At 46.6% G+C, this 13,843-nt stretch overlaps 1 protein-coding gene across 2 annotated transcripts in view; it reads left to right on the top strand.

Annotated features, from left to right (window-relative positions):
• Window positions 1–13,843, top strand: part of Cad99C (cadherin 99C) — a 169,456-nt gene that overhangs the window by 74,969 nt on the left and 80,644 nt on the right. The window contains exon 2 of one of the 2 annotated variants that reach the window (XM_089583225.1): window positions 4,744–4,799. The exons of the other annotated variant lie outside the window; for it this stretch is intronic. The gene's annotated coding sequence lies outside the window, so the exon portion shown is untranslated. The remainder of the gene's footprint in view (window positions 1–4,743; window positions 4,800–13,843) is intronic. 2 annotated transcript variants of the gene reach the window in all.

Here is a 13,843-nt window from a genome sequence, read left to right as displayed (position 1 = left end):
CCTAGAAACTTGGTTTTAGTATAAAGGAACGATATTCTTAACATGAACTCGCGCGTTCAGAAAAGGTTACACGGGGTAAGGAGAAAAGCGGCGGTAGAGTGCATACTGACCTGATTTTTCGGGGTTACGTCTTTACATAGTTAACCATACTTGACTGGACCAGTGACCAGGCGCAGCCGTTACGTTTTCGCGACTTATTTACAGAATTCTCGCGAGATGAACGCTCTCATGGGCACGAGTGCGGCAGTGACAGTACCGAATCAGAGAGTTGTCATAACATTCTTCGCTGCCGCATGTGCTTTCCCCAATTTATTTGCTTCTTAAAATAAATGTAACGGTGCCGCAGCGCGCTGTATAGATATACCTTCAATATGTAGGGAATACCTTATCCGCCTTCAGCCACTGCAATTATAAGTGAAAACCACACTTGGAACGTGTTTCTTTGTACTGAGTAGTTTTCCTGAGTACTAATAATAAGCAAGAGACATTTTAGGCTTCAGTGCATATAGAATAGAATTTGTCATTGTGTACTTAGTGAATGTTCCTGTTCATATTGGAACAACCTGTATACATATCAAGACTGTGTTGGCGAGTGGAGACGGCAGATCCGCCACACAGAAAAGTAGCTGCACGTGCGGCTGCCGCATTTTTTGGCCGTTTGCAGCAACATTGCTTACTCGGGGGCTCCTTCTAATATAGATGCGACACATACCGCTTTATGGTCGTTTGGATGCCTCGTATGCACACGCATGGCAGCAACGTTCGCTGTGTGTATTCCTGCCAGTTTGTGCACCCACGAAGAGAAGGAAGCAATCTCGACAAGATGTATCACGATCTTTGTCGAACGTTTGGAGCCTAGCGCGATCATGGCCGGAACGTTGTTATCAGCGGTGCTGCCGCTCTTCCATGGTCGTGGCGGGCTGCAAACTTTGGAGAGGTCGAGGCTGAGAGCTTGAGGTTGTTTTTGACTACAGGTGGGGTTAGCCTTGCGTTAAATCTGCCGGCTATTGCTTCACCGCAGTGACACATTAAAATAAAATAATAATTGAGGAGAAACGTTTGTGGCACAGCTTCTGTGAAATAGCCAAGCGTGCATGCAAGCACCCGCAATAGTCAGACTGCAATTGTCATACGAAGTCCAGTTCAGAATCCTGAAGAAATTGTAGGGGAAGGCGGGAATCCTCCCTTCTAATTTATGGGTTCTCACGCGGATTAGCAATGTCCTGTTGCCATCGATGGGGCGCCCCTATAGCCTCTTGAGGGAGTCGAGCGGGACCCACCGCTCTGCTACCCACCGCTATGCGGGACCCACCGCTATGAGGTGACATTACCTCATAGGTTGCCCGTGATCGGGGCAACCTATGAGATAATGTCACCGCGAACACCACGAGATGAGCACTATGGGAACGATTTCACTCCTGTCTTATACATAGGCGTCCGTGGAAACGAGGTGGCTGACAGCCTGACCCATGAAGCAGTCTACTGAGCCATCGAGAAAAAAGTCTTCAAGATTCCGAGAGATTCTTTAAAGATACAGTGGTAAACCATTTCCAATCCCTGTGGTGCTCGCCCAACCAACCGTGTGGGACTAGGGGGCTGAAGAGAGCTCAAGCTGCCTTACTACGGCGCACACGCATGGGCTCTGCTCGTACACTAGCGTAGAGGCTTTTGAGGAAGACTGCACAGCGCTTTCAACGCTAACTGCAAGCTGACTCATGGTCACTTAAAACATCCCTTATTCTGAACCTACCGACCTGTCTTCCTAAAACTTTAACTTTGTAACCTGTGACGCTAAAGATAGAATAAATATCTTTCCCGCATGTTCGGTCAATTAATTCGCTCTTACAAGACAGATCCGGGGGAACCCTTTGAACATTGGCACACTAGAAAATGTTTTGTACGAAAGGCACAGTCTATGCAAGAACGCTCATTGTTAAGCTGCCATAATTTTAAATCGTCGGGGGTGCTTTCCTATAGGTGTTTGCAAGGTATGTCACGTGCGTAAAAGTTTACGAATATTTTGACGGCTGGGAATGTCAAGTGTTGGTATAGAAATTCGGAATGAGAAGGCTCAGAAAGGACTCATTTTTGTTTCGCTATTTTTGGATAGCTCTCTTTAATGGCACGAGCTACACCCGCTGGCTAATCGGCGATTTGCTGTTGCTACCATTTTGCAACGCCCGGTCAGGCTCCTTCATAATTCTTTCGTGTTGTCTTTTTGACGCCGCCGCCGCGGAAAGCGTTTTTACAACCCAGCTTTGAACAGGCTATTCGTCAGAAAGACGTTAAACTAGGTGATGGTACGGATTCGTGTTGGCGGAACAATGTGATATAATTTATTTCAAGAAAGACTCGTTGGAGAGGAAGGACGTTTTCTCGGGCCATGCTTCTCGCTGGTAAATGTATGTGTCACTCCTTGGGTTGTTTAACAGGGATAACTACTTAACTACTTCCCGCAATACAGTAACCCGTTGCACGGCACGAGAAGGCACAAGAAAATCATATAATATTGTTATTATTATGGGCTCGGTGTTTACTGCCGGGGCGTCCAACAGATAGAACAGAGTAGAGCTCAGCTGGAAACATTCCTTCATTTTCGTTTTCAGTTTCATTAACGCAGCTCTATTAGAACGTCATCTAACAAGAACCATTTGTTGAAAGCGGTGCTGTTTCCGATGTCTTCTGAGCCGCGGAAACTCAATCACAAAATCGACTTCAAGAAAACCAGGATTGGGGAATGGGGTTGTCCGCCAGTAGGCTGCCGATAAAAAAAAAAAAAAAACAACAACGAATGAGCAACAACGCTGTTTTTTTTTTTTTTTGGGGGGGGGGGGGGGTTGCCCCAGAAATCGTGCCATAGAGAAGGCGGCATACAAACGAACAAAGTGCTCACAACAGGGATATTTCGAATAGCACCCCGTATCTAAAATTCCTTCACCTTTCCGAAGCCGTAATCAAAACAGTATTAAAATACGGACGTACCGAATGAATGTGGCGGCGGTTGTTCGCCGTAAAGGATGTTCGGAAATGTCCTAACATATCAGAAAGCACTTTTTCATCTATAGAGAGGAGCCGCTAGGTGTCGGAGCTGTGCGGACGTGTGTCGCATGGGCTCCGCAATTTTTGAACTTTTTTGGCGGTCCTTTTCCTGCCATGGTTCTGAAACCGGTACCGAAAGATCCGTGAAGTCAAGCGGCACCTACGGATACCCCTTTCGGCCCAGGCAAGCGAATTTTGGGCATTTTACGGCCCCTTTTCAAAGGCGCGAACGCGGGCACGGCGCATCCGGTGCTGCCACCGGCCTTTCCACCCATGGCCATGCCTACAGCCGACACCACGCCGGTCGACATGGATCTCTCCGGGCCCGGAGCACCATATGCGGTTGAAGGAACCACCGTAACTGAAGCCGAACTCCGCGCCGGGAGTTGGAAAATGCTTTCCTATACCACGTGGAGGCGGCTGCAAACACGGTCGCAGCCAAACCCGTGGACATATTCCAATATCTTTTCAGATTTGGTAAATCCGTACTGTCAGCTGTGCGGCGAGCCTGCCACCTTAGACCACATAATCTGGGACTGCACGGAGGATCCGCCTCCGGCAGATCTAGTCACATCTCCCACACTTGAAAAATGGGAAGCTATTCTCGCTAGCCCGGACCCGGGCGTTCAGTTCAGGGCCACGGCAAGAGCGCGGGAGGTCGCCGACAGACTCAAACTGCCGGCCACCTGAAGCGGCTGAAGTACCCAAGAACTTCACCAACGTATTGCTGACAATAAATTTTTCTCTCTCTCTCTCTCTTTCATCTATATACTGTACAGTGCCCTTGGAGATAATCTGACCTGAGCGTGTGCACGTCCTCAAGTACCCTCTTTGAGAAAATCAACCAGGCAATGGGGGTTTTTTTTTAGCCGTATAGTGAACCAGTTGGGCACCCCTTAAGTTCTTAGATCCCGGTCGCGATGGCTGAATTTCGATGGAGGCGAAATTCTAGAGGCCCGTGTGATGTGCGATGTCGGTGCACGTTTAAAGAACCCCAGGTGGTCGAAATTTCCGGAGCCCTCCACTACGGCGTCCCTCATAGCCTGAGTCGCTTTGGGACGTTAAACCCCATAAACCAAACCAAACAAAACCTTAATTTGTGTAAGTTAGGAGAAGCCCTTGCCCTCACCTTTCAAGTCATTTTGATGTTTAGGCGTGCTGTAAAAGCTCTACTGTACGGCTGAGGGTCAAACCCCGTTGTGTGGTTATTTTTTGGCAAATGCGTCATACGTATACCAATCCCGGCCTGTCACCAGCTCGTCAGGTGGCAAAAAAAAAAAAGAAGCATTCACTCCAAGTCGAGCATGGATGCGACTTCTTAATTCCAGGACCGACTTGCAGCCGTCGGAATGGGCCCACCAGTGCCAGTAGGCGCTCGGAGGACGGCGATGAGAATTTTGCGAACCAGAGCGCGATGCCAAACTGCGCTGTTTCCTGGACGTTGTGTGGCAGAGCCTGATGTTCTTAGTGGGGCGGGTGGCATTCTTTATTTTTATTTATTTTGTCCCACATTAGTGCTTGTTTTCGTGGCATAAAATCTAGGGGGCGGTCATATTTCGCCCCCGAGAACGGTCGCCAGGAATAAAAACACCTGAGCGATTGTCAAAATCACTTCTTTTCCCAGCCATGCTTGCGAATCCTTTACGCATCACTTTTGAGGGCAGTTCCTCGCTCATGACCCGTGCATTTTCTTGCTTGGCGCAGGTGGATCCACACACACGGCCATCATCAGGGGACATCGGGGAGGCAGGCACACAGAGGTAAGAAGAACCGGCGCTACTATCACTCCCCCCTCTACTCACTTTGTCTCTCAACTGATCCTACAGATCTGCGGTTCATCACATCCATAGGATATATTCTGTTGTGTTTTGCGTTGAAGAAGATTCTTGCTGTGCGACGACAGAGTGAGTTGGTCAACTTAACTATGCATCGCTGAAGACCAGTTTGCAACGGGGGCGCGCCTTGCTGGGCACACTTGCTTTGGACTCCATGGTATAACCTGAGAATTGGACCAGCGTTTGTACAGTATTCACAACCGTTTCGAGCGTCGCCCTCTTCGAGCGCTCACAATAAAAGGGGAAAGTTAATAAGTATGGGCTACTAAAGTCCGTCCAGGGAATATGTATTTTCAGTTTTTATGTTTTATTATTTATTCGTTTCAGTCTCGTTTTCAGCTTTGTGCGGCATTGCCCGTCTACACCTGTACCACTGGAGTTTTCAGTTGGTATTATGCTTCCAACATACTTCGCACCTCACCGGACAGCCAGAACCTAACTTGAAAGCACTGCGTCGATATTCACGAGCTGAAAATATTCACTTCGTCGCTCAGGTCGCTGATTAAAACCGGGTCTCAGGATACTAAGATGGGCTCGCAAAGTGTCGAAGTAATGTTGTCTGTCATGAATAAAACTGATTACATGGTTGTACTGGGAACGAGAGCAAGCGCAACAACTTCGTTGTAATTTCCCTTTCATTGGCAATCGGCATTTACAGTTCATATATCTAGTGCTCGCCAATCTGTGAAATGAAGGATGAACGAATTTGCAGTGGCAGTACATCAATAGGTTCACATGTAAGTTGAAAAGGGAGCTGCTCTTGCACTTTCTTGCTTTTTCTCTTCGGCAGTGAAAATGAAAATGTTTCGATGTTAAGCTCGCTTTATTTAAAACGATACAAAATGAGGCCAAGTGATGTATGTGCACTGCTTCCGCTGTCCAAAGCTTGGATGTAACAGCAAGAAAAAAAATGCAAAATTAAGATTTTCTGTCGTGGTTGCAACAAGATGCATAGACAAAAAGAAATCGGGCTTCTAGGAGGATTGACGGCCGATACCCTGCCCACTTTTTCGCCGCATAAGACAGTATGGAAAGTGCTAAGAAACATTTAGCGTCATCTTAATCCTAATCATGCCATTTTATGTGCAACCTTTAAAGTATAACTTTAGTATACATCCCATGGTAGAGAGAGGACACGACGATGGGTTTCTTCACAACACAAAGTAAACAAGGTAAAGGGGGGGGGGGGGGGGGGGCATGGCGCTTAGCCAATGTTTCGAAAAGAGCGCTTGTCTTCTTGTGGCTGAACACCCTGAGGCTCCCCCTCCCTTGCTCACTTTGTTCAGTATTCAGTATACGGTGGTAGTTTATTCTCTCTCTTTCACACACACACACGCACGCACGCACGCACGCACGCACGCACGCGCACACACAGACACGAGGAAATAATACTGTGATTAATCTGTCCCTTCAAGAAAATTATTTATAAAGCATAAGAGAAAGCAACCATGCTGCCAGTGGGATCCGCACCAACGACCTCCAAATTTCGCGTCAGGGGCTCACCAACTGGCGACGGCTGTCATATTCTGCTTTCGGGGGTATTTATGTTTTGCGGGTAACCGAACCTTCAGAGTGCTCAGAGGGTATATATACCAGGTGTCCCAGCTAAATGTAACCAAGCTTTTAAAAAACACGGGGTGTCCTAGCCGTCTGAAACCAAATGAGGGTTGTTTAGAGTCGCGTGACCTAGTCTGCAGTATTTTTTTCGTTCCTCAAGGTTGACTAATTAGTTAAGCTTAATGAACTAACTTTTTAATTATTGACTTGAGGAACAAAGTGCAAATGTAAAAGTTGTAGATCGCTTTGAGAAACAGCTTACTGGGACATTTGCAGCAAAGTAATATTTACGTAAAGTAGTTGTTTTACCGGCCTTTAACCACAACCCGCACAATAAGAAAATGCTTCCATATGACGTCTGTGCCACTTCAACGTCCCAAGACGAGCCTTAAAGAATAAAATCCATTTTTTCTGAAGTCCTTTCTTCGATGAGACTTTGGGTGCACATTGGGGCAGAGAAGTGAGCGAGCAGCTGGTCATGTGACAACTTTCTTTTAAGGCCAATAAATGAAGCTACGTAAATCGTAACTTGACAGAAACAGCACTACTAGCGGTTTTTCGAGACGATCTAAAACTTTTTCATTGACAATTTCTTCCTGAAGTCAACAATTAAAATGTTAGCTAATTAAACGTAACTAATTAATTAACTTTGAAGAGCGAAAAAAATACTCAAGACTAGGCCACACGACTATGAACAACCCTCAGTTGGTTTCACTGGACTAGGGCACTTCGCCTTTTTTAAAAGTTTGGTTACATTTAGCTGGGACACCCGGTATATGCACATGTTTTTTTCTTCTGCTTTTCTAATCAGTCATATTTAAAACGATAACATATTCAGTAATATTCCCCATTGGTCAACACCACTAAGTAAAAAAATTTTTAAAAATAATCACCTGTGTTCCCTTGGTTTCCGTGGCTGTTGGCTTCTCTCATATGTATAACGAGCCCCTCATTCCCCTTCCCTTGTCTGCTTAATTGCTTAACGAGGGCCTAGGTTCTGGCAGCCTTGATGCCTTAGGAAGCATAAGAGAGTTCTCACACAGCTACCACCCTCGCCGTTCGATGACGTTCCACGTCACACCAGCGGTAACTCAGGACGTACTACATCCGCCGCTTATGAACGTGGGTGGCGCTGATGAACACTCTCAAGGTTAAGTAACTTGTAAACATAAATGCCCCCGAAAGCAGATCAGACAGCCGTCGCCGTAGCTCAGAGGTAGAGCACCAGACGTGTAATTCGGAGGTCGTGGGTTCGGTTCCCACCGGCGGCATGTGGTTGGTTGTTTTTTCTCCTACTTTGCTAATCAATTATATTTAAAACGATAACATATTCAGTAATATTCCCCATTGATCAACACCACAATGTAGATAAATATTTAAAAAATTCATCTCTGTTCCCTTAGTTTCTGTGGCTGTTGGCTTCTATATATATATATATATATATATATATATATATATATATGTCTAAGCTTTTTGTATCAATGTCCCGGCTTACTACCCTCCCCCCTTTCTTTCCTTTTGCTCTTCGATGATCGACCTTGAATAGATAGTTGCCGCTTAATTTTTCAGGTTTATTTGGAGCCAGTTCCCCTTTCATTCCGGCTCTTATATAAGGACACAGACTCGCGAAGGTAATTTGGTGGCGTGATTTTCAAACACCACCTTGAAATTGTAACAACAATAACAAGACGGCACCCCATCCCAACATGTATGGACGAGGGTATGGACGAGACTACCAGTGCCAGGCGAAAACCTCGGCAGAATAACCACCCCACACGCCCAGATGGTCGTACACGCAAAGGTGGTCGAACTCTGCCGCGGAAGGACAGACAACTCGAGCCGGGGAGTATTATGAAAGCCCGTGGTATACAGTGGCTACGCTGTCTTCGCCATCATGGCGCGCGGACCTTTTTCCACACATACCGCGGGAGGCGCACGGTCACGAGCCGATCGTTAGCCAACGCCACGCGCATTCGTAGTGTACGGCGACCGTCTCGCTCGCGAGGGGCCGCGCGGGCGCACGGCACGCTGGCATGTACACTACAGCGCAGGCACCGGGGCACAGCGCTCCCTCGCCCCGTGTTTTTTTTTTTTTTTTTGTTCCGAAACCCGGTGCGTTCGTGAAGCGAACAAGCAGCCGCGCCGTGCAAGACGGAAGTCCCCGAGACGAGAAGAAACGGCGGCTTCGCCCGGTCGAACAGCGCGCCCGCTACTCACTCAGCGTCTCGCTGCCGTCACACTCAGTCCTTGCATTTTTTTTTTGTGCCCTCTGTCTGTCTCTTTTCGTCTCTTCTTCCTTTTTTTTTTACCAGAAGTGGCAAACGCATGATTGGGTTCTCTTGTTGCTGGGAAGCTGCCGACTTCCTTGCGCCGACTGTACGTGCGCACTGACACGACGGTGGGCCATTTGCACCGAGGATATATATCGTCGCGCAGCTAGACGGCTGCAGCATGCGACAGGGTCCCTCTGTTGGGCCGGCGCCGGTGCTTTTTTAGAGTCTCGCGGCGCGGCGCCCAAACTGCGGCTCCAAAGTGCGCCTCGCGACGGCGGTAATTCACGAAGCGAATTTGTCACGGCTCGCACTGTCGAGCGCCCCGAATGTCGCGTTCGACCGTCGCCGGTTCTAATTCGACGGAAGAACAGAAATAAGCGTCGGTAGTCTGTTGCGTGAAGGCTGTACTTAAGTAGAGCTTCGCGAAAGCTGCAGCCACGTGAGAAAAGATTCGGAGTTGTAATGCGCAGTTTGAGGTATAATTAGTGCATGACGTTAAGCGCAAGTGGCAGAACAAAATTTCGCTATTAACGCATTGAAGCAGGTGTAGATACTTCGCTGTCTTATATTTTTCTCGAATCGCAGTAGAAGGGAAATGTCCCGAATATAGGTTTTATTTGAAATTTTCGGGCAAAAAAGAAGAGCGTCTTTCATTCATGTCAGTCACAGTAGCTCGACCTTTATAAAAGCGTAATTTTGGAAAGCGCTAAAACACTCAGCCGTCCTGCTGGCTCCCGTCCAAAACGTCATAAATACAGCAGCGTTGACGGCAAAGCACGCAGCTCGTTTCCGTTCGCCAACTCTCGCGGGGTCGGCGACGCCGGAAATTCGTTTCCAGCACCGCTCTTTTCCATTCAGCGTCACCGGAGCTTTCGCCACTCCCGAATGATGACTATGACCCTTCTCTTAACTCCCGTGCAGAGAATCCAACGGTCCATAGAAGCGAACGGGAATTCGCTCAGTGCTATCCCGCGGCTGGGAAACCCGCGCCCCTCCCGACTTTTGATCGAAGTACCGATGTCCCGCAACTTGACTTTGTCGGGGCGACCAGGTGTCCCGAATGGTAGTCCGCATGGACGCTCGAAGGCTGATGGCATCCGTACACAAGCACCGTGAACCAAGACCGAAACAGCGGTCACACCGTTAGTTGTGGCCAACGGATAAAACGGCGGAGTACAGCGTGCGTGAAGTCGCTAAGAGTGGAGGTACCGCTTAATCGCTGCTTGACTCTAGCCTGTATTGCAAAACACTACCATTGTTTTAGGTAAATTTCCTTTCATAGCTCACGTTGCATAGGTCTGTATCCTACTCAGTCGATTACAGCGCTTACCGTGGTAGCCTGGTTCCCTGGTGTCGTCGTCCCGTCCGTGTTCCCCACTCCCCCCAGCGAAGGAATGCATCAGCGCAGAAAGGCACAGGGCAAAAAGATAGACAACTGCATATTTGCGCACAAATTTCCGGCTCGGTGTCACGGCCGCTCTGCCCTGGTCTCCACACTCCGGCGAGTGCAAACCTGTGCAACCGAATTCGTAACGGAGGCCATGTATAGCCCAGTCCGTGACATAGAGTACACTTCCCGAGAGCCGCGAATCCACCCAGTCATTCATAGGCTACTGCACCTAGCTCTGTTTGTTCAGTGCCAGTTCAGTGGCACTGGCAGCCATGCGAGGCGCCACAATCACTTCGCGAATCAGCTCGCGCTGATCGCTCTTCGTGCCCTGGGGGTAAGCGGCTGTCATTTTTTATTGCGTTATCACTGGACCGAAGGACGGACTCCTTTTGCGTTGTGATTTGTATTGCATTGCCTAAGTCATCTCCCTATTTTCGCAGTAATTCCCGTCTTTCTCCTCCGCCCGCGGTAGTTGTGTCAAACGGGTAAACAGCACTGCATTGTCGTGGTTTTAAACTCCGGCGTTGTGTGTGCAGGAACGAAGGAACGTGAGAAAAGTTTTGTCGCAAATACTCGAGATATACTCAGTGACGGCTTCGTCCACAAATTAATTTTCGAATGCTAATAACATGATAGTCTCCAATCGCCGGGATCTTCTTCCCAAGGCACGCAGAAAATTATTCAGTGTTCACGGCCACCTTTACGGGTCATCCTCATGAAACAACAATGCCGTATGAAATCAGCCCTTCTGATACATTTCGCTGAATAAATAAAAACGTTTTACTCGGTAAGTTGCGCTGTTCATATTAACATGCTTGATCATGCTTAAAATTGGCATGTGCTGTTTTGTATACCATACTTTAAATCCTAGCATATAACAATGCGGTAAAAAAATTCTGTCAGGATATTGTACTCGTAACTTTCCAACTCTCGCTCTGTAGAAGCTGTTTTCACCAAACTTCTATTTGTCACTACCGTCTTTTATGTGTGTTATTTTATACCTGCGTGGTACATCTTGTATATCAACGTCACTCAGTTTGTATTAGGAGGTCGGTCAGGCAGTTTCTTAACTTTGGGACCTACTGATGTGGCACGTATTGCGAACCCGTCTACATGCACGCAAAGTGTATTGAACGGATATGAACTGGAACAAAAAAGGAAACAGTGGCACGGCACTCACATGCGATGTGCGGCCCCCTGACATCGGGGCAGGAAAAATAAATCTCGTTGGTTTGTTTACTAACCACGGAGAACAATCAATAGAAAAAAAATAAAGTTGGAAGGAAGTTTGCATACACGGAGTAAGGTTTAAAATTCGAAGGGTCCGAGCTTTGCGCGGACGTACGCCAGGCAGGTCGTGGCCAGTCTTCGCTTATTTTGCATTCGATCGGCATGAATAGAGTGGACAGTTTTGCAATGCAAGGGCACCACCGAGAAGTCGAAAATGAAGTTTCAGAGGTCACAGGAGTTTAGCAGGAAAAACTGTCGCATGCAGAAGCGCAGACACGCACAACGATGGGCTCATGATTCATAGTGCATAAACAAACACAAACGTAAAAGCTGCTCTCAGCATAACGGCAGCCCCACGAGACGATGGGAACCGTCGCGTATGCTTAGGCGACCGCGTCAGTGCTGCGGTTGGTCAATATTCATGGTCCGGTGGTCCTAAAGCTGGTGGAAATTCACTTAATTCTGTGGGAGAATTTCTTGCGTCGGTTGAAAAGTCTCGTTGAAGGTCTACTTTTGCTTTTCTTAGTTTTTGCTTTTATATATATGGTTTGGTTTATTGGGGTTTAACGTCCCAAAGCAACTATATATATATATATATATATATATATATATATATATATATATATATATATATATATATATATATATATATATATATATATATATATATATATATATATATATATATATATATATATAAGACTTCCTGCCGGCACAGTGTCTAATCCGGTTGTGCAAAACCTGGGATAGCGGTAACTGACGTTATCACTAGCATCGGCAACCGTTTGGAGGTTAACCTCTACTGGAGTTTCAACCTAATATGGCTACACCTTCATTTACAGTGGTACGTACTACCAGTGAGGTAGAACTGCTGCCAACGTGTTTTTTGATTAGTCCATATAGCTGCATCTTTTTAAAGTGTGTCATGCTACATTAACGCCAGAATACTATTACATCTCAGGTGGCTTCCCTAAATGAACGACGAATGTTGCCATTTTCGTCCTATCATTTCACTCATCGCAAGTGTCCGAGAGAGAGTATAAAAAAGAAAGAATAACTCTGCTGGAAAGTCTAGGTCACGTCGTTGTTTTCCTTGCACGCCTGCGATCCTTATTCTAAGCGGTTCGAGCAATTTTTTTTTGTGTGTGTGCGTGTGGAATTTCAGTTCAATTTTGCATTTTTGATAAGCCCAAATTGTCTGCACTTTTTCGGGATGGAGTGCGACAGACTTGTAACGTACGGTGCCATGTCTTTAGATGGAAATGCATTCTTGAAGTGTGCGACGAAGACCTGCGTGCGTTGCATGCATACGGCAGGCCAGTTTTTTCCCGGCGACAAGTGAATCGTTGATACGACGACGCTTTGGAAGTGTGCCCCTCCTTTTCTGCCTGTCTAGGCTATGTCTTGAATAATAATGATAGCCGTTGGTGTCTGCATTCAATGATTTGGGGGAATTTTTCGAGGATGCCGTGTCCGGCATTTAAAGGCAAGCTCCGTAAGTGTACGATACAAAAAATGGACAGTGACAGTACGGAGTAAGAATTTTTCGTGTGTCTTGACTAGTGAATTTCTGCAGCCTGATTAACTTACAGCGTGGTAGTGCTTCGTTTTTTTTTTAAATGCTGCCAGAAATTGAAATATTGAGGACACGAGAAAACATTTTTCAACGCATTTGCGCTGCAAAAACAAGACGTCCAGATTTCAACCTTATCATTAGAATATTTGCAGCAATGACAACTAAATTTAGAAAACAGCGCAACGCGTTAAATAATTAACTATCTCGAGTATGTTTACCAAAACTGAAATAGCAGCTCCAAGTGAATGTATTCTGGTTATTGATCTTTTGAGATTAAATAGCTTGTATGTGATAGTTTTTTTTTAGTTTACATAGCCGTCTATTATTGTTTCTTAATGTGGTAGCATGTAGGTTGTCTTTTGCCAAAAAAAAAAAACGGCTTTTCTGTCCCGAAAATTCCTGATTGGTCGAGGGGGCAGTGACGTCATCAACACTTGCACCAATCATGGGGCACCTCCAAATTTGAAAATCTAAGCGCTCTAAAAAATTTGGGAGTTGGCCCACCCCCTTAAATTCCAATGGACCCCCAGCATGGAATGAGACTTCGATTGGGGCGACTACAGCAGTTGCTTCATGGAAACACGTATCCATTGCAGTGCGAGCGATAAGTGGAAGTGAAGCGTCCTCTTCGCTGATCCCTTCATAATTCGTTAAGACAATCAGGGGCCTATTTATGATTCACTCTAGGAGGGGGCGGTCCAATTTGAATCATGCATTTCTTGGGCATTTTCCTCGAAAAAAATGGTGTTCATCAATGTTTTCCTATGCAAAATTTCTCTCTTGGGCGGGGGCGAGGAGCGACCGTCCCCACCCTCCCTAAACTCCGCCCCAGAAGACAATTGTTTTGTCTCCCTCAGCATTCTCTCATGACTTAAATTATCGTGCCACTTGTTATCCTGTCATTGCAACTTAGCACTTCAAGTTTTTCTCTTTTTTTCCCGGA

The sequence above is a fragment of the Amblyomma mixtum genome, chromosome 3 (assembly GCF_055824585.1).
Source record: "Amblyomma mixtum isolate Tamu chromosome 3, ASM5582458v1, whole genome shotgun sequence".
NCBI lineage: Eukaryota > Metazoa > Arthropoda > Arachnida > Ixodida > Ixodidae > Amblyomma > Amblyomma mixtum.
Note: the sequence above shows the minus strand (reverse complement) of the source record. Positions and strands in the feature narration are given on the sequence as shown.